General features: G+C 45.7%; 1 protein-coding gene across 1 annotated transcript in view; it reads right to left on the bottom strand.

Annotated features, from left to right (window-relative positions):
* Positions 1-27,193, bottom strand: part of LOC144825191 (mucin-2-like) — a 1,014,272-nt gene that overhangs the window by 409,357 nt on the left and 577,722 nt on the right. The gene's annotated exons all lie outside the window — the stretch shown is intronic.

Raw genomic sequence — 27,193 nt, forward strand, 5'->3', positions numbered from 1 at the left:
CTTTGTGTTAGTTACACCTGCTTATGATAGAGTTGTCTCTTTGAAGATAATTTTGTGGCTTAGCACTGCCCAGATGGCCATTCTGTCAGAGAAACAGAACACCTCCCGCACTGAAAGGCCTTTGTGTCAGCTCTTGGAGCAAGTTCACACCTTATCAATGAGCTACTGCACTCCTGTATAACAGTTGGAAACTCATGCAAATGTGGGTCCAGGGGCTTAAGGCAGGCAAAAGGTAATTTTGAAAAGTTCCATTTGTAAAATAGTTAGTACAAATCCAACTTTACCAATGAATTGTATTTGTGATTAAAATTTTAAAATGTCTAACATTTTTTTTAGCTGGATGTTAGGTGAAGATAGCATTATTTAATTTAATATTAGCTGTCAATGCTTTCCTATTGAACAACTACCCCTGCTACAGTGAACATAGCTTTTGGGGCATTGTCAGTGTAAGGACATGTTTTACATTAAACTTTTACATATCCTACTTTTAAATATTAAACACCCTGTCCTGTTGGCATTAAGACTTAATTAGGGGTGACATTAATATTTAAAAGGAGGGTTTAGGCCTGTCAAAAGGGGTTCTTTGGAAGGTCGAATTCACAGTTGTATGCTGTGTAGCCATGTTACTAATAGCAGGCCTGAAGTCATGTTTTGCATTGTCACTTCAGTGGTGACATAATATGTGCTGCAGTCCACTAGTGATATAACTTACAGGCCATGGGCACACTTTGCACCATATACTAGGGACTAATGGGCAAGGGAAATATGACATTTAGGTGTAAAGCCAATTTGACATATTTTAGGCGACAGAGCACATGCAGTAGGCACAGGACAGTAATGTCTCAGTGTGCAAACTTAAAAAACCAGCGATAAAACATAAGCAAAAAGTAGTGGTGACCAAGCAAGTTGGATACACCAGCCAGTTTAGTCCTGGTCAAAGACTTTAGCTTCTGATTCCTATACGTCCCAACCCACCAAAGGCGTACACTTTTAAACCCTCCTCCCTCAGAAGACCTCAGAGAAGGCATTTAGGAGCAGATTTATAAGCCCATTGTGCCACTTTTGCGTCATTTTTAACATGGGAAAAATGACACAAAAGTGGGGAACGGCCTTGTAAATCTGCCCCTTTGAGACTCACAGGGTGTCAGATAGAGGCCAAACAGCAGGGTGCAGTTTAAGTAAAGTTGCCACTGGTCAGCTGGGCAGTTGCAGGAAAAGGCCTCTTGCAGATTGCTGTGTCCCTGTAGCTTTACCAGGAGGCCATCCATATGACCCTTGGAGTCTACTTTGTCCTTGTAACAAAAAGAAAAGCTGGACCAATATTCTAGGATATTCTCATGTCCCAGATAGCAGGGTCATTCTTCTTCTGATTTTCTACTGATCCAGAAGTGTTCTGGAGGGGAAACAGCCACTACAACGCGGCCGTTTCCACGCATACACATAAGCACGCATGCATTACAACGCATGCGTGGTTACCACAAATAGCCTTTGCCACGCATACCTTTACTACGAGATACGTAGTAAAGGCATGTGTGTTGAAGGAACAAGCTAATGACCAAAAAATGCAGACTTAAACATTACAAAGAATTTCCATGAAAAAAACGCACCTCTTTCCGTCGGCTTCACAGACAAAACATTTATTGAGGAAAGATTTGGAGGGTATCGGCGTCGTTAGAGGAAATGGAAAAACACTTCCCCTTCCCCTTCCTCTTTACGATGTGCAGCGCACCTCAGAAGAGCTTGGAGAGGAGAGGTCGTGGAGAGGTAAGGGGCATTAAAGTCTAAGAAAATAATACGTTACGGGATGAGGGGGTTGTTTTGCGAAGGGGCAGTTTTTAGGGTTCCGGGGAGGGGTATTTGTTAGAAGGGTTTGTGGTCACGAGAATCGCTCAGGGCAACATTTTTAGGGTTCCGGGCAGGGGTATTTCTTAGAAGGATTGGGGGCTGGGGGGCGGATTTATTTAAACAATAATACCCTTATTTGATTTCCGCAGGGGGTTGAGTGATCCCAAGACACAGGAAATATGGAAGAGAGAGTTAAAATTGTTGTGTTCATGCATAGTGGAGGTTTTTCCATATAATTTACATATAGTGCTTTTATTCATATACATTAGACTGGCGGAAATCTGCCTTTACCCCTCCTACAGAAAATTTTAGAGGAGAGGGATTATCGCAAGGTGAATTAGAACATTGGAATGTTGGGAGCTCCATTAAAAACAATGGAGTAGCTCCGGGCTTATAATGGCTGGTATAAGCCTGGAGCTCCAACATTCCAATGTTTCTTTGTTCACAGCTCTGGCTGTGAACAAAGGCTTCAGGGAGCCTAAGGAGATTCCAATACCCTCGCACTCCCTTAAGGCTGTGTTTTATTTGTTCGAACATTCTACCCTCTAGTGGCAGAATGTTCTAATAGCCTTATAGCCCTTCGTAGCTGGGCTATACCGGCTATTAAAGTCCCTCTCCCTTATTGAAGGCCCGAGCCGAATGCTGGAGAAGGCCTTTAATAGTCGGTATAGCCTGCTACGGCGGGCTATAAGGCTATATTAAAGGGAGCGAACTCCATGTTCAGGGCCGAGATAGAAAACAGCCAGGGAGCAGCACTTCAGCTGCATACGAGAAATTCCCCTCGAGACTCAATTTCAATTTCGTTTTACAGTCGGACTGCTGAGATTAGAGAGCAGGAAGCACAAGGACTGACTGGCAGTTGTAACGTCATAAAACAATTTCTTAGAAGGATTGGGGGAGGTGGGTCGCGCAGGGGTACAAAGGAGGAGTATTTTAAATAAATAATCAAAGAGTAGGAGGGGGAGGGAGCAAGGGAAAAGTTATAGAAATTGGAGCGAGGGGGTGGGCGGAATTTGCGAAGTTGCCTAGAGCAAAATTCCGCAAAACAGCAGGAAATCTCCGCGAACACAAAAAAGTTTGCGTGCTCGCAGAGCTTTCGCTGCGCCCCTTGAGGTTTATTTTTTGTGACAGGAGCATCGTGCCAGAATGAATCCTGCCCTGATATTTTTCAAAGAAGAGGCCACTGTTTTGTGCCATACCTCTATTCAACTCTTGATAGGGTCAGAGACCGATCAGAGCAGCACATGAGGGGAAAGCAGCCTCTTGGTCACAGGAACTACATGGGGATTGCGCTCGAGAAACTCATGGATGCAAAGACCTCCATCAAGGACTACACCTAATTGTAGACGGTAAATATGGGGAGAAAGCACACCTGCCTAGCCTCAACAGTGCTCACTAATTTTCTGGAGTACTTTCTACTGGCTAATCAGTGACCATATGTGTCTATAACTTTGTCACCGGGGGCGGGGCTTCTTTGCGAGTTCACATGCCTCTTGATAGGGTCAGAGACCGATCAGAGCAACAGATGAGGGCAAAGCAGCCTCCTGGTCACGGATGTATGTCGTTACAACGCATGCTTTTTCCGCGCATGCCTTTACAACGCAGGTTTTACAACGCAAGTCGTTACAACGGCTTGCGTTGGGGGGCGCTGGATAGTGGAATAGTTTAATTTACTATTTCAACTCCAGTCGCCGTGGATAGTAGGGAAGGTTTTGGATAGTAAATTAAACTGTTCCCTATCCTACAGCGCCCTCCAGCGCAAGTTGTTGTAACGACTTGCATTGTAATACCTGCGTTGTAAAGGTACTGGGTGGAAAAAGTTTCGTTGTAAAGGATGTTTCCCCCTGGTCACAGGAGCTACACTCGGATTGCGCTCGAGAAACTCATGGATACAAAGACCTCCATCAAGAACTACAGCTAATTGTAGACAGTAGATATGGGGAGAAAGCACACCTGCCTAGCCTCGACAGTGCTCACTAATTTTTTGGGCTGATTAATGCGTTACTGAATTTGAGCTTCAACTCGGGCACCTGCTTTATTTATATGTGTAAGTGCTTCCTGTTGAGGTTTAATTTTTGTGGCAGGAGCATTGTGCCAAAATGAATCCTGCCCTGATATTTATTATTTACCAAGAAGATGCTACTGTTTTGTGCCATACCTCTACTCAACTGGAGTACTTTCTACTGCCCTCATGCCCCCGAATTCCATTCCTCCGCGGAACGCGGACGTTTTGACATTTTTGCGTTCCGCACGGAACGCGAAAATACCGAAATTTGGCAAGTTCCGCGAGCGGAACAGAATTCGCCGCCCACCCCTAATCTAAGATACCATTTACCATAAATATGCCATTACCAAGCATGGTTTTACAACGAAAATCGTTGTAAAGGTATGCGAGGTAAAGGCATTTTCGTAGTAAAGGTTATGCGAGGGAATGGCATTTGCGTTGTAACGCATGCGTTACAACAGAATGCGTTGTAACGGCATACAACCGTTCTGGATTGGGTGCCTGGAGCTAGCACATTTATGCCTGGCATGTGCTAGTGGATTGGAATGACTTCTGAGCATGCCGTAACCAATGGAGTAAAGGTTTCGGGGCCAATCCTACTCACTTGGGGCAATTGTAAGACAGAAATATTATTTGGTCACACTAAGCCTGGGCTCTGAGAGCTAGGGGTATCTGTGGGGAGTGAACTATGGTGATCCCAGTCTCCTGGGAAGCATTTCACACCTGTTCAAATGCTAATTACTGGTTGGCAGAAGTGGGAGACCAAGTCCAAATTAGGCTCCAGGATCTTCAGGATGGGAAAAAAGTACCTTTCTAATATAACTTTTTTCTAATATTCCTAAATCTATTTCACAATTGAATTGGATTTTTAATAACTATTAAAATAGCTGTTTTAAATATGATACTAGCTAGTCCATTCCAGAGATACAGTATTAGGATTTTAATTTGTAGTATGTTTTTCTACATAGGATTTCTAGGCCTGCCACAGTGAAAAATAGCTTTCAGATGCTAGTCAGTCAGTCAATTAGCTTTATTTCGATAAAAGAAATATCTTAAAAGCATTAGAAGGACAGCAAACAAAAAACCAGAACATTAAAACCATTGGCTAAACAGTTAAGATAAAATATTTTCCAATAAATTAGGTAAAATGGTCCTAATACATGACCACAATTAAACAATAATTTTTAGCCGTTTAAGTCTAATTGACCACGCCCAGCCTAAATATTTAGCCATGCCACATACAAACAACGGGCGGGTATCCGACATTAAAATTCGCAGAGCGACTATATGGTGACAGGTGGCCAGCCCCCTGCATAGTGGTTTTAGCCACCTGGATCTCGGGGATTTATAGGCCGGGCATTCAAATAAAAAGTGGGCAACAGTCTCCACACTAGATGTACAAAATATGCAAAAAGGAACAGTTTGCCTCGGGATTTTCCAACGGGCCGACAATTCTCTCAGGGGGAGCAGGCCCACCCTGAATCTAAAATACAAGGCTCTATCGAGAGGCTTTGAAATCAAGTCCAGGTAGGGTTCGTATTGAGGCAAATCCTTGATCTTGAGGAACTCCATGGTTGTTCTACATTCCTTGGGGTTGGAATTTAGATTGTTGGCTACCCACTGCCAGTAAGTGGTCTTGATGGCAGCTTTCGGGGGGGGGGGCAATTCTAGATGTCCATGCGTCCCCAAGTCCCATGTCTTCAAACAGGGATTTAACATTACTAAGCCACCCGATTTTAGACCAGCAATATTTCTGACAGCCCTTCTGCGTAGCTAGCAAGTTCAGGAACCCTCCATAGGCGGGCCCAAAGTAGTAGCGGTCGGAGACGGGCCTGGTCTCTAATTGAGCAGCAACCCATGTCCAGCTGCAGGGGTAACGTTGTTGTACTCTGAGGGAGGGACATCAAATCCTTCAGAAATTTGTTCTCTGATCTGGAGAGGAGAACGATCTTATTTGCACCCCAGAGTTCTGCCCCATATAATGCTGCGCTTACTCCTCTCGCTTTATAGATATCCAGCACAGGGGCAATAGGTTTAAATGAGGACGAGTGCTGCTCTTTGAGAAGTGCCCCAACGACCCTTTTGTGGGATGGGAGCTCCACTGCATGGAGTCAGACAGGCGAATACCCAAATAATCGAATTCCTTGACTCTTTCCAGGGGCACACAATTCAGTACTGGGGGACGGCCAAGCTTCCTCGGCGGATTCAATACCAAGTACTTGGTTTTATCGGTATTGATTTTTAGCCCCCTACTGGAACAAAAGGTCTGGAAGTTATCTAAGAGGATCTGTAAGCCCATAGGTGACTTTGAGATGAGGAGGGTATCATCGGCGAATAGGAGGGTTGGTATTTTCTTGCCCGCCAGGGACGGAGCATCAGATGGTTTGTTCAGAAGATGCTCCACCACTCCGTTCACGTACAATGAGAACAGAGTGGGGGCGAGAACACATCCCTGTCGGACCCCCCTATTCACCATAATTTTGGCGGTCTTTTGGCCCTGGGTGCCCCACCTCACTTGGGCAAAGTTCCCATATGCAACTTCATCAGTAGGGACAAGATGTAATTCGGAATCCCTAGGTCAGTGAGTACCCCCCATAGGCGGTTTCGCGGCACCAGGTCAAAGGCAGTCTTTAAAGCGATAAAAGCGAGATAAAGAGTGCCTTTGCCTAAAAGTACCACCTTCCAATAAATGAGCATTAGTCTAAAGACCTGCTCAATGGTGCCCGTACCTGACCTAAAGCCTGCTTGGAACTCGGAGAGAATATTGTTCTCAACTTCCCATTGGAGCACTCTCCCTAGAATCACCTTCCCGGCAACCTTCTGTGATGAATCTATGAGGCTTATGGGGCGATAGTTTGCTGGGTCGTCCCGACAGCCCTTTTTAAAAATCGGGACGACCTTGGCCCCCTTCCAGGAATCTGGAATCGCCATACCGTAAAGGTTAGCATTAAGCAAGGATGAGATAAGCCTCCCCCATTCTTTGGGATTAAGGCGAAGCAAGTCCTCTGGTATCCCATCGGGGCCAGCTGCCTTATTGGGCACTAGAGATTTGATCACATCTTCCACCTCCCTAGCTGTAAAGTGGAGGTCCAGGCTCTCCCCAGAGGTACCCGAAAAGGGTGGCTTAAGCAACCCTGGCCCATCAACTGTATTAGTAGAATAGAGGAGGGAGAAGTGATCAAACCACGTTTGCCCAGTGATATTACACGTAATGAGGCTACTATCAGGTCTATTCCTAATCCTTATTAAGTTCCAGAAGCCACCGGAGTCCCTCCCCGCGCTGGCTGCCTTTATGTCGCACCAGAATTTGTCATCCCAGTCCCTCTTTGCATCATTAATAGAAAGCCTATAATCCTTCCTGGCAGCCTGGATTACTTCTTGGTCTTTCAGTTTAACTGCCTTCACCAGGGCTGTTTTCATCTTACGGCACTTTTTGGAAAACCAGCCTAAGGTGCCCTTCGTTTTCAGGGGCGCCCTTGCTTGGGTAGCGCTACATGGTTTTATGAATACGTTTCCCAAGGCTTTAGTCGTGTTACAAAAAAGCCCAAGAACCTCTGGGTGTTCCAGGATAAGGGTGTCCAGCTTAATCAGGGCTGCTGCCATCGTGGCCCTTATATTCTGTGTCTTTCCCTCATCCAGGGCAACCATGCGCCAGTTAAGGCACCTCCCTCCTTTAGATAGACAAACTTCTGATGTTGTTTTTAGTGGTGGTTCAGGTAAGGCGTCTAAGGGCGGCCACAAGGAATCTAAACTTAATGATAGCGGATTATGGTCGCTGTCTGCCGTGGGCAAGACTTCCATATCACGTAAGTAACTCCATAGCCTAAAATCAAGTAGGATGTAATCTATCCTTGATGAGTGATCTACCCTGTTGAATGTGTGGGCACCTGAAGGATCCAATGGCATTCTGCCATTCACTGCCCTTAAGCCGAATTCCAAGGTTAAGGTGTTCAACTGTATGGACCTCTGAGACCATCTCTTAATGGGCGGGATGGTCAGGGCTGGAATACCCCTTCTTGCATCCTCTTCGGAAATGCCCAAGATGTCCTCATCCACAAGGGGCTCAAGGGTGCAGTTAAAGTCCCCCGCGACCAGAACATACGGGCTCTTGTTGCACTTACTGAGTTCCTCTTCGAGCGTAGAGATAGTTGGAGATTGGGAACCGCCTTTTGTGCCTCTAGCGTAGATGTTAAATATCTCCAAAGACCGTCCTCTCCGAGGACCCCTAACAGACAGTCTAAGTGGATCGGGGGAATTGGAAACTAAATGCCTAATATGGCAGCCCAGGGAGATGCTAATCCAAATGAGGAGGCCTCCAATGGGGCGGCCCTTTCCCAGATGGGCAGAGGTTGCTGGTACATAGTATGTAGAATATCCGACCTTATGGCGGGGTTCCACACTCCATGTCTCTTGGAAAATGCATATCCCAAAGGACTCAAGGAATAAGTTCCAATCAGGGACATCTAATTTCTTAGAGATCCCTGCAATATTCCAGCTGAGGATCCTCACGGCATTATTCGAATTTACTTCCTCAGAAGGGGACAGTATATCGGATAATCTGGGCCCAGCACCAATCTCTCTAGAATTGTCCGCACTCCCCCCTAACCAGTAGGTGATCTCAGGGTCAGACGTTCCGGAAACAAGGTGAGGCTGATCTGTAGCTCCACCCTCCAGCTCCTCAGTTGTCACTCTATACCCAGACAAGACTATATCCTTTTGCGGGCTCTTAGCGGGGTAGAGAGGACCATGTCACCAACCGTAGCCCAGCCTGTTTGCACGGCCTCCCCTTATCATATGCCACTGATAGGAGTCCTGATCATCTTGGGGATAGGACCTATTATCCCTCCAACCCCTAGGTTGATGATTGGCATTAGGGTGAGACACAGGGAAGCTTTGGAAGTGGCAAAGTTCGTATGTACCAATTCCCAAGTTCCCTGGGTCATGCTGTAGATTGCAGATGTAACTGGCGACCCTGGCATCCCTGAAATTAACCAGGATGCAATCACCTGTCAGTTCCTTTGGCCTGTTCCCAACCCCGCCAACTCTTCTCACATGGAGAACCTCACCGTCAAGAGAGCTAGGAAGAGGTCTATTCTCATTTAGCCAAAACATCGTTTTTTTTTTCAATTCATAATATGATTCATGGGTGCCAGGCCTGCAGGGCGGGACCCCAGTGAGCAGGACTACATACGGCTGGCATTCAGGGGGTAAGTTAATATGGGGGAGATCGGGGGTACCCTTATTGGCTAGATTGGACATGCGAATAGGTTCAGCTAGTTTGCCTTTTGGGCCCACACTCTTTCCCATAGCAATGTTGGAAGTCTTATTCTGGGCTGGCGGGCTTTGGTGGCGACTTTTGGGCCCTTTATCCAGGTTGGAAGGTTTACAAGTCTGGACATTGATGTGGGTATCTCCACCTTGGGTAACAGTATTAGCACACATTGTGGGCCCTATCACTTCCTTTGATATGCCCCCTTGTCTCTGGAGATGTTAAATCCAACTGGGTATCTATGGGTGTTTCTATTACCCCCTCCCTGGTCTTAGTATGTAATTTTATTAAAGATTTTAGAGAAAAGTTATAAAGAGTAGCTTGCTCGAATCGATCAAGTCTCTCGGTTAAAAGCTTCACCCTCTCTAAAACCGGGAGTATTAAGGATTTAATCAGTTTCTCAATTTGAGCTAAGGGGGGCATTTGGCCCGGATTGGCCAGTAAGGGGCTGGACAGTTGCTTATTGCTCTCCGGGTCACTCGATGTACCTGTAATCTGTGAGTCAGTAAGGGAACTCCCTGGTTTGAGAACATTGGTGTTATTAGTTCTAATCATCCCCGACCCTGTTGGTTTCAGGCAACCCTTGGTACATTTTCCCTTGAATTTCTTTGACGGTTTGAGGTAACCAACCCTTCGATAATCCGTGACTCTTTTCCGTTTAGTAGGAGCTGATCTAGATGTGATCCTAGTCGTTACCTCCGGTTGTGCAGAAAGTGCCTCTGGTGATTTGGGATTACTAGTGGGATCTAGATTTACTACAGATGGAGGCGAAGGAGGACCCATAGACGTCTCTGTCGTCAAGTTTATGCTAGAATTGAGGGCATTAAGCCTATCCAGACTGGCCCTTATAGCTCCTATTCTTGTCAGATCGGGGCCAGGTGAAGCCAGATTAATCGACTCAGGTGCATGTTCTGGAGATACAACTACCCCCAAGGAACCTAAGGAAGAGCGCTTCAGGAACTCGTGTGACAGACGACCCTCTGTCATGGCGATCTCATTCTCAATTACCGTGAAGGCACGGGTAATGAACTGGTCCATTGCGCCGATGACAGAGCCACCACCAGCCCCCCTTCCCTTGCCTGAGCGGGTTGACATTGGCATGAGCACGCACACTAAGCCTTGCAGACAATTTCAACAGCAACAGCAAGACAACAATATGTAACAACAAATAATAGGCAAGGGGAGTAAGTATAATAATAATGGGGCGAAAGGGGGGAAAGGGGGATGGCCCAGCCCTGCCTCGGCCAGCCCCGGACGGCCACAGACGGCCCCGCCCTTGTCCCGGGCTTCACCCTGGTTCGTCCCGCGCGCGTCCCGCGTGCGCGGAAATGCGTGTGCCTAAATAGGTAGAAGGGGACGTCAGGAAGAGGACCCAGGTGCTGCCAATGGTGTTGCGCAAGGCCCGCTGAACCTCGCAGTCCCGTTCCTGGTTGTGGTGTTACGATGCTCAGCCCCTCAGCAGCCAAAGTTCAAAGAAAGCCTCAGTTTTTCCGTGGCAAGACAGCAAAAGGGAAAATCACCCAGCAAGTGCGCCTTCGAGCGGCTCCCGCGGAGCGGGGCCCGCGAGGCGCTAAGTACAGGCAAGGGGCGGGTGCGGGAAGAGGACCCAGGTGCGGCCAATGGTGTTGCGCAAGGCCCGCTGGACCTCACAGCCCCGTTCCTGGTTGTGGTGTTACGATGCTCAGCCCCTCAGCAGCCAAAGTTCAAAGAAAGCCTCCGTTTTTCCGTGGTAAGTCAGCAAAAGGGAAAATCACCCAGCAAGTGCGCCTTCGAGCGGTCTTAGGGCATGTTAACATTACATTTCTTTATGTCCTACTTTTAACTACCACTCACTCTTCCTTGTGGACTATAAGGCAAACATAGGGGTGTTATATTATTATTTAAAAGGGAGGGTTTGTCCTGCCAAAAAGGGTTTATTTTGACAGGTCAAATTTCAGTATTTAAACTGCCACAGTCAGGTTACAATAGTAGGCCTGAACCCATGTTTTACACTGTAATGGATGGCACAATAGGTGCTGCACTCCACCAGTGACATTTAACTTCCAGACCCTGGGTACACGTTGTACCATATTTCTAGGGACATACAATCAAGTTATTTATACCAATTAGGAGTATGCCAATCCGATCATGTTCATAGGAGAAGCACGGGAACTTTATCACTGGTTAGAAGGGTTAAAGTGCACAGAGATCTAAAGCCAGCAAAAATATAGGGCCCAGCAAAATGTGAAAAATATGGGGTGACCATTCAGAAAAGGCTGATTTAATACAGTTAATATTATAAATACTGAGGGCCTGATTTCCAAACGTAAACGTACAGTTTTGTGTTAGTTTAGTTTTTTTGGGTACTTACAAGCTAGGAGTTAATGGTAAGTGAACAACTACGGAGACTGCAGTCGTCGAGACAGAGATCTACGCACATAAAAACATAGGAAAGGTCTATCTTTTTATGTGCAAAGCTCTCTGCACTGACTGTGAAGTTTCCACAGTCATAAATGTTCTATTAACTTGTAGTTTGTAAATACCCAAAAAATGTACTATTGCATATTAAAGATGTTGTACATGTGCAGCCAGGGATAGCCTACAGGAGCATCACTTTCACCAGTTTAGTATACAGTATTTGTCCATAGATGTGAGAAGTATAGAACCATACAGTGCTGAACTGCACAAACCTTAAAATCCTTCTTCAATTGGATACTTGCATGGATTGTAGTCCAGCAACGTATTAAGGGAAATGGAGTTAGCATCACATAGTCTTTGATGGCCTTATAATGTCTCTGGCTTGCCCTTAGCCACTCAATAGGCTCCTATGTGCTACAGAGGTGTAAGGGGGAAGATGTGAGCCATTTTACTTTCTTGTTTTGTGTGTGGCTTTTGTGTTCTTTGAGGTTAGGGGTAGGAAGGGCAGTGTGAGGGGTACTTAAGGCTAATCCAGTAGTTGCAGCAGCTACCCCCGACTACCTCTAATTGACAGCATGTGAAATTGGAGTACACTTTCTAACAAGGGTAGAGGTTTGATTAAGTAAATGTGTTTGCCTGTTTTCTGCACTGCACTGTATTATAGAAGGGAGTACAGATGATTGTGCGGTTCCTTCTGGAATAATGATAGCATCTGGGCAATTTTAGTGCCAGAACATTGTTTAGAGGGCATTCCCTCATTAGCACAGGAATGTGTCACCATGCAAATGAGGGAAACATTTTGCCTCAGTGCCCATGCCATATTTTGGACAGGGGCAGAGGCAAAGAGACTGTCCGGAGGTGCACTAATTATGCACCACAAGAAGGGGGCGCACATTCAGTGCCCCACTTATAGCAACCCTCTGAAGGGGGAAATGGAGTCTGATGGACCCCATAAACGTCCCTCTGCAGGGGGGTGCAAAACAGGTTCACATTCACAATGAAAGACAGAGCGGCTGCTTCAATCAGCCCTTTTGTATTTCACAACAGTTCAAGACTCAGGTCAACAGTGAGCTTGCATCTGCCATGGGGCAGCACATAACAGTAATAGGGTACACTGTCCCTGTTTGCACCCAGCACATCTATAAGACTGAACGTCGCAGTCTGAACAGGAAAAGTGCACCCTCATTGTAATGTTGCCCCTGGTAGCCAAGGGATCGGGTACTCTTCCCTCACCACAGATTGTTTATTCCTTTGAATCCAGGCCTACCAGTGACATAACACTTTAAACTATTTGGTTAACACCAGCCACAAATCTGCTCTGGAGTTGTAATGACAGCCACCCATCTGAGGCTTGCCTGCTTCTGTAAATGCCTAAAGGTAGCCATCGTACCAATGGTTCTTGAGGGAGTTATTATTTGTGAACATTAGCTGTCATGCAAGACTATTCTGACCAGCACAGAACGTTATAAATCAAAGTTGATGAGGCCAACGTAGTTAAAACCCATTTGTTTCACCTAATCAGGGATGTACAGACAGAACTATCCAAAGACAGCTCTGCTTGACATGCTGGACACTATTCTTCAATAGAAAAAGCAAGTGGACTTCATTCCCCAGATACAACCAAAGGTATCTCGGGACCAAGAAGGGCCTTGGGCCAGAACCCTGCTTCACTGTAATCTACAAGTTTAGATCTCACCATAACCCTCATCCAGCACACCACACTGCCAATCTCAACTATCACCCCCACACCTAACAACACAAATACTCACTTGTCATCCTTACATAGATCCAAAATTATACACATATCACTAAGCACCTCACCTTCAGTTTACTGAACACATACTTTATCTCATGCTCATCAGTGTGCACTCTAGAGTCTAAAATCCTCCAGACTTTGCACACCTTATTCCCTATCACAACTTTAATGCATTCTTCATCACAGAAACATGGATCACCTTCACATCCTAGCCATTCCTCTTCATACAGGCTACAGCATACGTCATTCAGACTTTAGTCACAAGAAGCGAGAAAGCCTACCCGGTTCTCCTGGCAGTGGCGGCTACCATCAACGGAGGGTGGGTGGCAGGTGAAGGTGACAAAAAATAAAAAATAAAATAGACTTATCTTCCGATGCAAAGTCCTTCTTGGGTCCTCTTGTGGGCCCAACGCAGGACCAGTAGCAACCTCTCCTAACCAGTCCTGCCGCTGCTCTCACCAGCATTAGAGCAGCACCAAGATTGGAGGGAGCAGCCTTACTCAGCATTCATAAGAGCACTGGAGGCCTGCACTTTCTCTAACCCAGCTCCCTAAGACAGCTAGGTTCGAGAAGTTTAAAATGTGCATGTCTGGCTTGCAGTTGCAAAACGGCCTATCAAACATACATGTGTATTTTAAAACGCGCAGCTCCTTGCTGCTGCCATTCGGCATGGAAGCATTGGCCCCACCCTGTCACTCAGTTTATGACAGGTCAGTTGCTGAATAATAAACCAATAATAAATAAACGTTAATTCCATTTTGCTTTTAGCTCTGGGCTGGGGCTCCCTTAGTAGGGCGACAATTATCCTTACAAATGGAGGAGCCCCCCTGTCTCCTAATCTTGCATAATAGTAGGGTAGGCGAAAAATCCGCTCATTTGGGGGAGTTGGCAGAGTTTGGCCACTCCACATTAAGCATGTGATGTGGAGCCCAGCCAAATTCCGCTTACTGCAGCACAGTGGAGATTTTCTAGTGTGTGGCTCACCAAAGGTAAGTTGGCAAGTGAGATTTGGCACTCCATTAGTGCGATTTTCGGTCACCCAGCAAGATTTTCTCAACATGGGCAGTCATGAGCTTTCACAGTCAGAAAGCTTTGCTTGGTTTCCAGTGTGCTTTCTGCCAGGGGGCAGAAAGCACACTGGATACCAGGGAATATTTTTTTAATAGCATTTAGGGGTAGGGGTTGCCTTAAATGGGCATGCCAATGCCCCCCCCCCCAACAACCTCCACAGACTTTCTGGGCCCCCAGGTAGCTAATGAGGCGTGTTACCCCCGATATGCCCCCCAGGGGGCAGAAAGCCCACTAGACAACAGGGATTTTTTTTGTTTTTTTTGTTTACAAAAGTGAGGTGGGGCTGCCTCAAAGGGCAAGACCATGTCCCCACCCAAATATACTTGGGAACAGTCTTTCTGCCCCCCATGTGGGGACAGAAAGCACACTATGCACCAGTTTTTTTTTTAATGTCTATAGGAGTGTGGGCTGCCCAAAATTGGCATATCAATGCCCCCACCCCACCCAAATTCCACAGTATTTTTTCATCCTCTGGGAGGCAGATGGGACAATTTCCCCAAATCTGCCCCCCGGGGGGGCAAAAAGAAGACTAGGCACCAGTTTTTTTTAATGTATATAGGGGTGGGGGCTGCCTAAAATAGGCAGGCCAATGCTCCTACTCCACCCCCAAACAAATTACACTGTCTTTCTGCCCCACTTGGGATGCAGGGGGTGGGGGCAACAGCCCTTGATCTGCCCCCGGGGGCAGAAACCACACTAATCACGAGAGATTTGTTTTGATGTCTAAGCGGTGGTGCCTGCCAAAATGGGCATGCATAACCCCCTACCCCCAAACAAGAATCTACAGCCTTTCTGCACCCCTGGAGGCAGATGGGGCCAATGGCCCCTGATCTGCCCCCTGAGGGCGTAGAAAGTCCACTAGGTGCCAGGGACTTTTTTTTATACACAGGGGTGGGGACTGCCCAAGATAGGCCCCCACTCACTCAAACTAATTGCCACAGTCTTTCTGTCTCCCCCGCAAGGCAGATTGGGGTAATAGTTCCTGATCTGCCCTCCCGAAGGGGGAAGAAAGCCCACTGGGCACCAGGGATTCTGTTGTCTCATTTATACCTAGGGAGGGGGCTGCCCAGAAAGGGCATACTTTTCCCTCACCTCCAAAAAAGTCTTTCTGCCCCCTTGGAAGGCAGATCGGGGCAATAGCCCCTTATTTGCTTTCCAAGGGGGGCAGAAAGCCACGAGCCACCAGTGATATGTTTATTGGCATGTCAGGGAGGAGCCCCATAGGCAAGGGTCGCTCCCCTTTTTTTAGGCACATATTTTGGCTGTTTCATGCAGGGGCAGAAAACCATTAGAAACCAGGGAGAGTTTGTGTGTGTGCGTTGGAGTTTGGGTGACGGGCTGCGAGTACTGACCTTTGTCTGCCATTTTGCTTGCGGTGTGTGTGGACTTACACTTGGTTAATGGTGTGTGTGGACTCGTGCTTGATGATGGTGTGTGCAGATTGAATGAATGAATGAATGAATGAATGAATGAATGAATGAATGAATGAAATTATTTGTAGAGCGCACGATGGCCAAAGCGGCTTCCTGGCGCTGAGAGCTCTAGAGAACAGAACAGACAGGGCCAGGAGGTTTAGCGGGGGTAGGCCAGGGCAAACAGAAAAGTTTTTAGCGCTTTACGAAAGTGTGAGAGAATGGGGATAGAACGCAAAGAGAGAGGAAGGGAGTTCCAGAACCGGGGAGCAAGAACAGAAAATCTAGTTCCACCAGTGCGAGATTTGTGGAAACGGGGAACAGTGAGGAGGGCAAAAGAGGATGAACGAAGAGTGCGGGCAGGGATGTGACGAGAGATAAGAGAATTGATGAAAGCCGGTGCAGAGTGATCAAGGGCCCGATAAACAAGGCACCCTAGCTTGAACAAAGATCTCTGCAGAATGGGTAACCAGTGGAGGGATTTAAGGACAGGAGTGATGTGATGGGTTTTGGGTAGGTGAAAGATGAGACGGGCAGCCTGATTTTGGATAGCTTGAAGGCGGCGGGTTTCGTAGGCAGGAATGCCTGCGAACAAGCTATTGCCATAATCAAGGCGGGAAGTGATAAGGGCAGAGATAATGATTTTGAGAGAGTCCAGAGAGAAAAAGCGGGAAATTTTACGAATGAGCCGAAGGGAGAGGAAGCAGGAGGACACCACGGCGCTGACCTGGCCATGCATGGACAGGTCCTGACTGACTTTGATGCCCAATGTTTTAACGGAGGGAACCGGAGTGGGAGGGGGGCCAAGAATAGGGGGCCAGAAGGCAGGGGACCAAAGCCTGGATGAGCCGCCAATCAAGACAAGCTCAGTCTTATCTGGATTGAGCTTGAGGTGGTTGGCGCCCATCCACCCAGAGATAAAGACCATAGTGGAATAGAAGAAAGATCGAGAATGAGAAGAAGAAGAAAGATCAAAGACGAGCTGGAGGTCATCTGCGTAGTTATACACAGAGACCCCCAGCTCAAGAAGGGAAGAGATAAGTGGATGGATGTAAAGATTGAAAAGAAGGGGAGAGAGGGAGGAACCTTGGGGAACCCCACAGGGCACCGGGAGGGGGAGAGCGGAAAAACCGGGGAGGTGAACAGCTTGGGCTGTGTTTTTGGTCCCGGGCTCAAAAAGGATTTCAGGGGGATTCTTTTTAGCTAAATTTGAGATTTGCAGTGGATTATGGATAGGAAAATATAGGGAGATCCATGCAAGCCACACCTCCCTGGACTCCCCTAGGTGCCTAGTTTTCAGAAATTCTGGGTTTGGTAGGTTTCCCCAGATGCCCGCCGAGCCTGGGACCAAAAACGCTGATGACTCCCTCGCAAAACCAGATAGTTTTGCAATCAATAATTTTAAAGTCTCCACAGTCCTTTTTGGGCCATTTCCTGTAGCGGGTCTAGGCCTACCCACACAAGTGACGTACACTTTTTAACAGGAGACGGGGGAATACTGGATGGTAGGAAATTTGTGGCGGCTTGGTAATCCTACAATTTTCCCACACAGAAAATTGAGGAAAACATGATTTCTTTTAGCTATATTTGTCATTTGAAGGGGATTCTGGGTAGGAAAATGTTGGGAGATCAATGCAAGCCACACCTCCCTGGACTCCCCTATGTATCTAGTTTTCAGAAATGTTTGGTAGGTTTCCCTGGATGGCTGCTGATCCTGGGATCAAAAACGCAGGTGACTTCCTCGCAAAACCAGGTAGTTTTGTGATCAATAATTTCGAAGTCTCTACAGTATGTTTTGGGGCGTTTCATGTCACAAGCACCAGGCCTACCCACACAAGTAGGGTACAGTTTTTATCAGGAGACTTTGGGAATACTGGGTGGATGGAAGTGTGTGGCTCCCCACAGATTCCAGTACTCCCCATCACAGAAAAGTGAGGAAATGTGTTTTTTTGACAAAGTTTGAGGTTTGCACTGGATTCTGGGTGAGAGGATTCAAAATCCACAGCTGGGCACTGTGTTTTGAGTTGTTGCCTGTCACTGGCACAAGGCCTATCCACACATGTGAGGTACCATTTTATTTTTATTTGGAGACCTAAGGAAATTCTGGCTGTGTGGAAGTTTGTAGCTCACTGCAGATTCCAGAACTTTCCATCACAGAAAACAGAGGAAAATGTGTTTGCAAGGACCTCTGGGTAACAAAACCTGCTGAGAGCCATACAAGTCACCCGATCCTGGATTCCCCCGGGTGTCTAGTTTTAAAAAATGTACAGGTTTGCTAGGTTTCCCTACGTGCCGCCTGAGCGAGGGTCAGAAATCCACAGCTAGGCACATTGTGAAAAAAAGAAGCCGTTTTCACAAGAAAAATGTGGTGTTCTCACCTTGAGTTTTTGGACGCTTCCTGTCACGGGAACTATAACTACCGACACAAGTGAGGTACCAATTTTATTGGAAGACTTGGGGAAACGCTGGGTGGGTGGAAATTTGTGGCTCCCTGCAGATTCCTGAACTTTCTATCACAGAAAAGTGAGGAAAATGTGTTTTTGACAGAGTTTGAGGTTTGCAAGGGATTCTGGGTAACAGAACCTAGTGAGAGCCACCTCCTGGATTCCACTGGATGTCTGGTTTTAAAAAATTTACAGTTTTGCTACATTTCCCATGGTGCCGGCTGAGCCAGGGTCCAAAATCCATAGCTAGCACATTGCAAAAAAAGGGTTTGTTTTCACTTGAAAAATATGCCCATGTGTCAATCTCCACTGGAACAAGCATTTACAATGCAATAGGTCTCGCAGTGACGTTGTTTTGAGTAAATGGATTTGAAAATAACATTGTTTTTTATATTGTTTATGTTTTGTAAAAATGTATTAAAATGTTTGTAATGTAAAATGCAAATAGTGTTAAAATTTGTAAATGGAAAAGTTATTAATTGCATTTATATGAGTGCAAGCTATTGGCTTTGTAAATGTTAATGGCTTGTGTCAATGTGAGTTTTGTTAAGCAAAATAAATATAATGTATTTGTAATGCTAATAGAATAAAGTTACTCCCAGTGCTCAGCACCGGTGAGACCCGGCCCACTTAAAGCCCTGCCCCCACGCATACAACTCCCCCACTGCATTGACGTTCCCTATGCTGCTCCCAGATTTTTACAGCTGTGTACCTCCATCACACAATTAACACTAGCACATATACGAGCATCGCTCTGCAGAGAGGCTAAGGATTGAATGTGCATGTAGTCTTCACACCTTATGGGCCACTGTGAGAAACCATGGTGCCTTGGGCCTCAGCTTCAGATATTTGAGTTGAGCCTGGTCGTGAATACTTGCCCACAGACTGAATTTGTCAAGACACCTGGAGGCGAACCCCTACCATCCCAAGTTAACATGACTAGGTTTCAAGCCCACGCTACGCAGAGAAGTGCAAGATTAATCAGGAAAGGTGCACTTGGAGAAGTGTGGTTCAATGGTTAGAGCGGCAGACCCTGATGCAGAGGTCTAGCCCGGGACCAGGGTTTAATTCCCCGCCACGGCGGGTCTTGGGCTAAAAAATTCCACGGACCTGATAATTCTCGCCTCTGTGCCTATTCCAATCATGGAGTCCCATTCTGCAACTCTGGGCAATAGCTTGCTTAATCTCCACAACGGTCCCCACAACGCTAAGGATGCCTGGCCTCCACCTTGGGGGTGCCCAGGAGTGGACACCTCACAGGGAAAGCCAGGATGGGTTCCACAGCGGTATTCGTACAAGCGCCTTGAAACCCTTGCGGGTGAGTAGTGCGCTATACAAGTATCAATTTACATTTACATTTACATTTTACGCAGACTTCCACTTCACATAGAGACAGGAACACACGCAGACCTCCACTTCAAATAGACAGGGACACACGCAGACCTCAGCTTCACATAGAGACAGGGGCACACGCACACCTTGACTTCACAGAGATGGGGCACACACAGACCTTGACTTCAGACAGACGTGTACTCAGAGAGGCGTGAACAGACTGCTAACTCCCGAGCACTCCGAGACTCCAGTACAGATATACATACACTTGGGGCCCGGGTGACCCACAGCCTGCACTAAGCACTTTACCCGACTGCTAGAAGAATACACTATATGATGTCTGGCATATGCGTACAGGTCTTCTAGTGAGATTCATTGGTCATCCCTACACACAAATTAAGAACAAGATGGCTGCCACACAAATAGTGTTAGCTCTTCTTAGCCAATCAATCGCCAGGAAATAAAGAAAACAGTCTATACTCCATGTGGACTCAGCTATGCATTTTGTGAGAATGCGTGTTATAGAACTTGGATTCTCAAAGTATGCCCGGGGTCACTTTTAGCCCTACTGACGTCAATATGCGGCCCCACTTTGAACAGCAGCACTGGGCTGCTGTTTACTTGACAGAGTGCTAAAATTAACACGCTACCTGATAAAGAAAAGTATTAATGTAGACCACAAAAGAAGGAATTGAATTGAAGTGACTCAACTCACAGTTCTCAATTGCCCCTTTTAGAGCCCAGCGCCCCGAAAGTGTCAGCATTTCTTCTGAGAGCCAAGTCTCTTAGCCTGGGCTTCTTTGGTGCTATTGACAATGTGGATGAGTTTCAGAATCAGGAAGATTCCAGAAATTCAGGACTCAGTGAGCGCAATAAAGAGCTTGCAGTAGCGTTCCATCGTTGGGTGTCCACCAATGTATGTGTGGACTGCTGATTTGTAGCATTTCTAACCCCCACTACCACAAGATGGCGCCCTGTAAGGGCGGAAACCATAGTAAGATGATAACTCCACAAAGCACATCGATGGTACAACATATTGGTTGCAGAGATTCAGAAATGGCCGGCCTAGAGTTGCACCTCTTGTTTTTGAGATGAGGTGCAGCTTGAGGGCCTCATCATTTGCAACTGTGTGTGTGAGCAGGCCCAAGCCTACTGGGAATAGGTTTTGCACTAGTCTGGTTTTGTTTCAGCAGCACACTTTAGTAAAACTGCATTGCTCCTGCATTTTGGGGCCAGCTAGAGTGATGTTACTGTAGTACGTGTGTGTATGTGTGTCAAGATTATGGTGCATATATTACTTATGGTAGTGTTGGATATAATGTTTATGGTGAAACTGTTAGAGCTCTGTATGTGTGTCTCCCCTTTTGTTAGTGAAGGTTGCTCCAATCCATATATGTGTTGCTCCAAAATTACTTCATTATATTTGTCCTTTTTTCATGTGACAATACATTATACAGTATATTTGAAGGACAGCCAACACGTGTTTCACACCCTAGGGCTGATAGGACGGGGGTTTCTCAAGGCTATATCAATCAGATAAGAAGAAAGTAGGGTCTGTCTTTAACATGGGGCCATCTCTATTATCATTAAAATGCAATGTTTGATCTGTTTAAGTTAATGTTCTGATTCCATTGCTATGAAGCTGATGAACAATAACACTCTTGTGGAAGTAGGAATAACAAACATATGGATTGGAGTCAGCTTTACTAACAAAAGGGGAGACACTCCCACGCTTCTTTGAACTAGGCATTATGGGGGAACCAAGGGTCTATACCCCGTTGGAGTGAACACCTGTCAATAAGGAGGGATTTCTAAACGGCAGACAGAGGGTGCAGGACCCTTATTGGTGTGTTTGTTAGAGCTCCGTAGATGTTCTTGTTACAGTAACTCTGGGCCAGTCGTGCAGAGCTTCCTGAGAAGTATGTTCGCACATTTCAGCTTTATCAGTCCATGCTCCGGGAACCTACTTTTTTGCAACGTGGTCACTTATTTACGCAGTTGTTTTAGTCTCAGAACACCAACCCGCAATAGAGCGTGGTCTAAACAGATACAGCTTACATATGTCTCAGTACATCAGTAGTGCAGTGTGTCAGTGGCCACTCAACATGCTCTCAACAAGCTTCTGTAGGCCTTAAATTGAGCTCCTCCAAGCACCTTGCTGAAATTCCCTAAGGCTCCACTGAGCATGGAGAATTCTCTACTAAATATGTATAACAGTAGTACAATCGGTTGTAATATGATATATATTTTGCAGAAAATGTTGTCCTGGTAATATTATGTTGTTGATACACATTTACTAGATGTAACTATTGCCATTTTTTGTATTCTCTTAATTGGGTTATTGTTTGTAGTATTATCATTTCATTCCATGAATAGTGGCAACTTTACTTTGTCTCTGTTGCTCTGAACTGATGAAGCGTGTTCACTTTCTCAGTTCATAGGATGCTGTAATGTTCTGTATTGCGGTGTATGCTGTTTGACATTTAAAGGGGCTTACATTGAAGACCAGCTTCTGGGCCCTTTGTACCCTATATTGTGAGCTCACCATGTATCATTAAACCGAAGTACAGATCCACATGATTGTTTGAGTTTTTGGCCACTTCACACAGTAGTAAAATTGTGATGGAGCAGATAAACTGTATGATAAAAATTACAAAGTTCATTCTGCTGTGGGAGACAGGAGAGCTAGGAAGAGCTATTAAAAGAATAACTTTCACCTGAATGTTTTGTTGGAATGTTTCCAAAGTGGCACTTCCACACTCTTCTGAAGTGCTCTAAACAGGGCGAAATATCGTGTAGGAGTTGTATTGTAGAAACATTTGAGGACATGTATTACTGCACACAAAAACAGAATAACCCTACTATATTAGGATTTCTGATGAAGGCAAAACGTGGACGTAAATTTTAGATATAATACTGTCTGCAAAATAATTACCTACAGTTCCTAAAACACTGCTGGAGCCATGCGAGAGTGGAAAGGATATTACAACCTAGAAATACATCTTACAGTTATTAAGGCTGTACTGATGGAGAGCACACATTATGTGTACGAAACAGTAAAAAGTACACTTGTACACTAAAAAGAAATTTGATTGAAGAAAATTGCTGTAGAAGTTAGCAGATAACTCTTTCATCTGTAAAATGAATGTAGTGGAGCGCGGCCTTCATTAGTTCCTGCTCACTTCGACCTTTGGTGTTAAAAAATGAGGTCACATGTCTTTGGCCTGCTTCTGGAGCCCAGCCTCGGGGATGTTTACTCATGTGAACTCATGACGATGCTGTTTCGAGCAGACACGCTGAGGTGAACTGGAGGCAACCAAGATATGCGTCAGCGCTGGCACAGTGTCGTTAAAACAGGATGGAATGATATTTGCCTTATTCAGACTGTTTTTTTCTTTTTTTAATCCTCCTCCATGTAAAACAAGACATCCCCCTCCCCTCACCCATGACCCCAGAACTCTTGCCAAACAGACCATATTATGTATAAACCCACGTTCTACCTCCGAGGACTAAGAACACTAGCTCTTAAAAGTCCAGCGAATGCGCTTTAGAGGCTGGCTGCACATGCAAGGACTAAAATTACCGGCATTTTTTCTTCTCCTGGATTGCCTTTTATCACTCAATGCATTCTGGGAGTTGTAGTCTTGGCGCCTTTAAGCAAAGCCCACTGGAGAAACACACCTGAAAACAATGACTCCCAAAGGAAGATGTGGGCGGGACCTTGGTGTCCCTGTTGAGAGGGGGGCATCTGGTATTCTCAGCACAGATGGTGAGTGTACACAAAACACAACTCCATCCTTTACTGCTTCCATGGGCCTAGCACAACGACAAGTTGTATGTGACAAGGTACCACAACAAGCTTCATCCATGACATCAAACTCTTCCCACACAGGCCACATAGCAAGCCCAGAGGATACCAGCCAAGTGCAACAAGTGGAGCAGTCTCCTACCGAGGGCTACCACCCCGTGGCACCGCGTCCACAGCCCTGGCCTTTCATTTAATAAGAGATCGCACGAGTGGGTGGTGCAATTAAAAAAAGGACTACAATTCCCAGAATGCACTGACTTTTCAAATGAAAAGGTGGAACTGGTAAACAGTGCTTTGATGATTTGAGTCATCTGATTACCACACCCTTATTCCTCTACTCTAGCGCGCTTCGGGCCTCATAAAGGGTACAAGGCGCTTTGTAAATGACACAAGACAAAGCAAATGTATAAAGTCTTGTGCACACAAGCGGAACCCTGCCCTTGTTATGACCTAAAAGGCGCAAGCAGCTAAGAATGATAATGATGATATAATTGTATCATTGGTACATTTATATAGTGCTTTACTCCCTCAACGAGGCGCTGGAGCACTTCTTTATTAATTACAACAATAATACCTGTTGCCGAATATAAATTCAGCACCGGCACAGGGGGGCACGCGTCATGGGGCCGTGTGGTGCTGTCACCAATGCTTCTTTATTTATAGACTTCAGGAGGATGAAAAGCCAAACTGGCCCTTCTAGGAAACAGTCCTGCGTACGATCGGAGAGTAGAAACCGGTAAATGAAACAGGAACATAGATTTTTGATGCCCATGGCCCATAAATTCGGCTGGTTGTTGCCAGAGTGAGAGACCCTCCAATGCCATCACTGGATTCCACTGATGGCACTGCCTGGGGCCCAACAACTCGCGGTGTAGTTACGCAGTGCCTACGGAGTGACGAAGACATGGCACTTAAAATCAGTATTGTCTCATTTATTTCATAATCTTTGTTTGACCCCCCTCATCCTCATAACAATAGTGCATTTTGACGTAGCGCTTGCTGCTTCCGAGTGTTTTCACTACCACTGACCCTAACCCAGGGCCGCTCACTTTATTCGCCGACGAAGGCTGCCTCGCCCATGTATATGAATCTGATTTGTAGCTAGCATAGACTTCTGCAGCAGGTGCAGCAACCCACTGAGTCATCCCTGTATTTCTGCGCAGCATTCCTGTGCTGTGGAGAAAACACACAGTGAGAAATATCCATGACAACTAACTACCCGAAGTGTGATCCTGTGATCTTATTTTTTTCTCTACACTGGACGAGCCCTGTAGAATGCTCGTTCTATATGCAATGTACACACTCGTGTGTACGGGGGAGGTGCCAGGTTGTCTTGACAACCAGAGAAAAGGGGTTGCAGGAGGACAGTCTGGCTGTTGCCTGGATTGCCATCATTCGAGGCTCATTTGGTCAGAGGAGGGCAGCTCCCTGTGTTGTGTTAATGAGAACATCAGCCCCTGATTAGTACCTCCATATACACTCTATTAAGGGCCACGCCATTAGCCAGCTGTGGACTGGACTGTGCCATGTGAAACAAGAGGGTGGGGGGCGCTGAAAGCTCACTGTGACTGGCAGGGACATGGTAAACCCTGTGACATGTAGCCTATTTAAATTGGTAATGAGGCATTTCGGTATTAGCCACTTATGTCCCTTGATGGTACTTGAAATTCTGCTTAGCTAAGCATAAATAGCAGCAGTGAAAGCGATTGTGAAAGCGATCGCTAGTGTAAAAAACAAAACATGCCTGCGAGTGGTGCGCGCGCACCACAGCAAAACATGTGGTTTCAATTATCGCACCCGTGTCTGGGCACGATAATTGAAACCACATGGCCTTTGGTGCAAGTAATGGACACCAATAGGCCATGGGCGGAGCAATGTGCCACCCTTTGGCCTATTACATGCTCTCTTGCTAAAAACACACATGCAAAGGCCAATAGCAGGGCACAAAAGGAAAAGCACACGCACGAGCGTGTGCGATTCCTAGATCAGTGCTGAAACCCTGTTTTTCAGCTACTAAATGTCTCCGCTGCACGAGCAATGCTGCGCACTGCAATGCTTGGTGCGAGACCTAAAAATGTGATGTACGCATGTTGCGTTTTGGGCAGTTTCCTGTCACAAGCACTAGGCCTACCCACAGAAATCAGATACCATTTTTATCAAGAGACTTGGGGAAATACTGGGTGGGTGGAATTTTATTGCTCCCTGCATATTCCAGAACTTTCCACAGAAATGTGAGGAAAATGTGTTTTTCTTTACAAAGTTTGCGATTTGCAAGGGACTCTGGGTAACAGAACCTGGTGAGAGCCATACAAGTCACCCCATCCTGGATTTCCCAGTCTGTCTAGCTTTCAAGAATGTACAGATTTGCTAGGTTTCCACATGTGCCGGCTGAGATTCGGTCCAAAATCCACAGCTAGGCACACTAAGAAAAAAGGGTCAATTTTCATTAGAAAAATGTGATATGTCCATGTTGCATCTAGCTCCATTTCCTGTCGCAGACACTAGGCATACACACACAAGTGAGGTACCATTTGTAACGGGGGGCTTAGAGGAACACAGAATTTTAGAACACATGTTATTATCTATTAATTTTCTATGCATTTCTGCCTTCTAAATGTAAGACAATGAGTAAAAAAGAAGTCATTTTGAAAAATGTCTTATAATTCACATGCTTGTATGGGTACCCACAATTTCGGAAATGTGTAAATACCTACTGCTTCTAAACACTATTTTGTTCACATTTTTTAAATACATAGGTGTCCTTGATATCTATTTTTCACCAAATGAATTGCTATAAACCTGGTACACAATGAAAACCCATTACAAGTCGCAGCTCAGTTAACGGCTTTGGGTACCTCAAGTTCTTAGTGAACCTACAAGTGCCATATATCACCACAACCAGAAGGGTCCAGCGGACTTAATGGTATATTGCTTCTAAAGATCTGGCCTAGTTAGAGGAAGTTACAGGTGAAAAACTTGGCACAAATGGCTTTTTTTTTTCAACTCGATTTCAATATTTTTTTTAATTCAACTATTAGTTTCTATAGGAAAACCTTGCAGGATCTACAAAAATTCTGATTTTTGTCTACTTTTCTGAAATGCATATTTTTCAGGCTCCATTATTGCTTTCATACCCATTTCTACCACTAACTGAAAATGGCTGAAATGACAAAAAATAGTAAAAATAGGCTTTGTCCCCTGTAAAATGCCAAACCGGTGTAGAACATTTTGGTTTTCTGACAAAAGTTTGTCTGTTCCTAAAAGCTGGGAAGATGGTGATTGCAGCACCACAAACCCTTTGTTGATACCCTTTGCACTGAAAAAAGCACTTTTCCCCAAAAACCAAAATGTTGCTGCATTTTGGCTAATATCTGGTCCCCTCCAGGGGAATCCACAAACCCTGGGTACCTTTGAAATCCTCAGGATGTTGGAAGAAAAGGATGCAGATTTGGCATGGATATCTTATGTGAACAAAAGGTTACAGGGGCCTAAGTGTGAACTACCCCAAATAGCTAAAAAAAGGCTTGGGGGGAGGCCTAGTAGTGAAAGGGTAGAGCTTAAGGCCATCCAAGAGCCGGCTGCCTGTACCTTTCACTGAGAGAGTCACTATCTGAGAATGTGGTGACCGGGAAGCTCCTGTCTATACCTACTTACACAGACAGTACCAGTAAGCTGCTACATTATAAAGTAGACTGAATATATATTTTCTAATAAATTAATTCCCTGGTTTTTTTTTAATGCCCTTTAGTTCAGAGGCTTAGGATGTAGGTAAGAAATCAAAATATATGAATTTGAGTAGTAAATAAATACATTACTAGATTGGTGTAATGTTGCAACAGGGTTGCCCAAGAAAG

The sequence above is a fragment of the Lissotriton helveticus genome, chromosome 3_1 (genome assembly GCF_964261635.1).
Source record: "Lissotriton helveticus chromosome 3_1, aLisHel1.1, whole genome shotgun sequence".
In the NCBI taxonomy this organism is placed as follows: domain Eukaryota; kingdom Metazoa; phylum Chordata; class Amphibia; order Caudata; family Salamandridae; genus Lissotriton; species Lissotriton helveticus.